Below are 3,270 nucleotides of genomic sequence, written 5' to 3' on the forward strand. Positions count from 1 at the left end.
GCCAACTTCTACTGGACGCTGTGAAGGCAGTCCAGCAAGGAAACATGAGTGTCCACAGGGCGGGCAGCTACTTCGGGGTGCCCCACTCCACCCTGGAATACAAGGTCAAGGAGAGGCATTTGTTGAGGAACAAAAAATCGCAGCAGCAACATCAGAGTGTTTCAAATGTTGCGCCAAATAAAACACAACTGCCACAAGTTTCAAGACAGCAACAACAACAACAACGCCAACATCACAAACCAAGCAGCAACATTTCATTGAATAGTACCAACAGCAGCATGAACAACAGCAGCATTGGTGGTAATTTCACTAGCAACATCAACGTGGACAACAGTTTCAACACAAACAACAACTTAAACAACAACTTCTCATACATCAACGAAAAGCCTGACGGTAACTTTCTAAAATTGAATTCAACTCAGAGATCTTCACCGACACCCTCCACGCCAACATTCTCATCAACAACACAACCGACAACCACAATATTTCATAAACAAACCCAACAGCAACACTTGTTGCAGCACCAACAACAACACAAACAACAACATCAGTTGAAGTTTATGCAGCAGCTTTCAACGCCACTAACGCAACCACTGCAGCAAACGTTTCCAGCTGCAGAAATGTTTGCCAACTTTTTTTTCCCCTACTCATTCATGAATAATTTCAATTTGCTAGGCACTGCAGCCCCAGGCCTCCAGCCATATTCTCTTTTTAGCAACGTCTGCAACAAAGATGCCAACAACAACTCAATGTTGCAATCTTTGATGTATCAAACAGTTGTAGACAACTACGGACAACTACAAATTCAGCAGCAGCAACAACAACCAACAGCTTCTGAATTTTTAACACGTTTGTCGCGACTGCACCAAGAAAACAACAACACCCAACAACAGCAACAACATTTGCAGCAACAACGTCAACAACATTTTTTTCAGCAACTTTTATACCAGCAACTACAACGACAGCAGCAGCAGCAGCAACAACAACAACTAAATAACAACAACAGCAGCATTCTCCAGACAGAATTATTGGATTTGAAGACAAACAAACATTCTTCACGCTCCTACTCTGAAAAAGGTATCAAACTGAACCTCATCGATTCAACATCTGAGGAAATTGATTGCAGAGTTGGAAGTAAGAAACGAAAAGTAAACTGCGATAACAATGGCGATGACGACGATGATGGTGATAGAGAAGGTGATGGTGAAGGTAAAAATGGAGATCATAATGGTAATAGTGAAAAAAATAATGGTGATAACGATGTTGATGATTACGACAACTTTCGAAACACTAAAAATATATGTACTGAGAATGATGATGATGATGACGACGACGACGATGACGTGGTGAATGTAGATGATGATAATGATACCAGAGCTGATGATGATGATGAAGACGATGGCGATGATAGTAATAATAATATCAATTGTGAAATCCACGATGATAAAACGCTTTGATGTTCTGATACTTTTTAAACTGATAAAAATGAAAAAACTATCTACCCTATCATGGTATCTATATCTAATATCTATCATATATGTATGTTTATACAATTATTCAGACTTTACTAAATGCGTTCCTTTTTTGATTTTATATATATTTTTTATATCATATTCAAAACATACACATTCACACACACACACACACACACACACACATATATATATATATATATATATATATATATATATATATATATATATACATGTGGTCGGTGAGATGGTGTAATGGTTAAGACCCCTGGTTCTGTTGTTGAAGTGACCCTGTTCGACTGCATAGAGAGCCGGCTATCACATGCAATGTGCGTGATGCGTCGTGACTGATTTTACGCGTATTTACATGCGAGAATTATTTATAGAAAAATTTATTATAAATTATGTGTAAATTATTGTAAATTATTTATGTTATTGTTAATTATTAACAATAATTAGGAACTTGTCTTATTGTTTTGGCTTATTTTATTCAGCTTTTATTGCGCTATGGTTAATTTTAACATTTTATAAAATAATGGAATTTAATCGGATGACTTAATTTTGGTGTAACATTATTTTTTTTAAAATTTAAATTTCTTTGTTTCACGTTTGAATAATTATTTACTAAATTACAAATTAAATAATTTAATAAAATAATAACTATTTCATTCATTCATTTAAAAACTCATTCATTCAATCATTCTTTGATTAAATTTAATAATTAAAAATCAGTTAATTTTATTTCAAAACCTCGATCTGAACGTTGTTAATAACAGCCCAATAATCAGTCATCTCACTTTTCAGAACATTTATCCATTTTCATCATTACCAATCATCAATAAAATAATTAAAAGCTAAAAGTCATTTTAATTAAAATTATTAATTTTAGAAAAATTATGAAATTTTAAACCGGGATTATATCCCCTATCTACCTAAACTGATTTGTGGATAATTTTATATAGTAAAAATGAATTCTTTTTGAAGAATTTTGTTTGAAGTCTCAAAAATATAAAAGTATATTTGAAATTAAATTGATAATATATATATATATATATATATATATATATATATATATATATATATATAATAAAGTCGTCTGGTTTTGTTACTCAGTTGCCGGTTTCAAATGCAACAAAAAGATCCCATTTATCAAATGCCTCGTGTGTGGAGCTGGTGTGTCTTTTAATTTAAGACGTAGTCATATACGATGTCTGTGTGTTGTTCTCTGAACTTTAGAAGATTGTGTCTTTTAACCTCTTATTAACCTTTCTATAAGTGTTTAAATGTAAAAATGTAAAATTTTCTTGTTAGGTTTCTGTCGTCTGGCGATTACTTTGTAAAAAAAATTTTTCTTTAGCTAAGGAAGTTATAAAAATTTTGGAAAATAAAGTTCTTAATTTTTTGATAAATCGCCTAATGTTATAAGAAGCGGTTTAGATCATAAAAATAAAATGTTGTATCTACATCAGAGAAGGCTTAGATGCTGCAACTATCAAAGGATGGGAGATAGATAGGATATCAGATGTTCTACAGACAAACATGTCAACTATTTTGCTCCCCGACCTTTTTTGTCTTCTAATTTTTGTCATCATTAACTGAGTCACCCACAATTCATAAAGTTCTCGTCATCATCATCATCGTCGTCGATATCATCATCATTATCGTATCGTAATCATCATCATCATCATTATCGTATCGTAATCATCATCATCATCTTCTGTGTCACCACTATCATCATCATCGTCGTCATCAATTCATTGTATAATCATTCAAACCATTATTGTTATTAATGTCAGTG

The sequence above is a fragment of the Helobdella robusta genome, assembly GCF_000326865.2.
Source record: "Helobdella robusta unplaced genomic scaffold HELROscaffold_9, whole genome shotgun sequence".
In the NCBI taxonomy this organism is placed as follows: Eukaryota; Metazoa; Annelida; class Clitellata; order Rhynchobdellida; family Glossiphoniidae; genus Helobdella; species Helobdella robusta.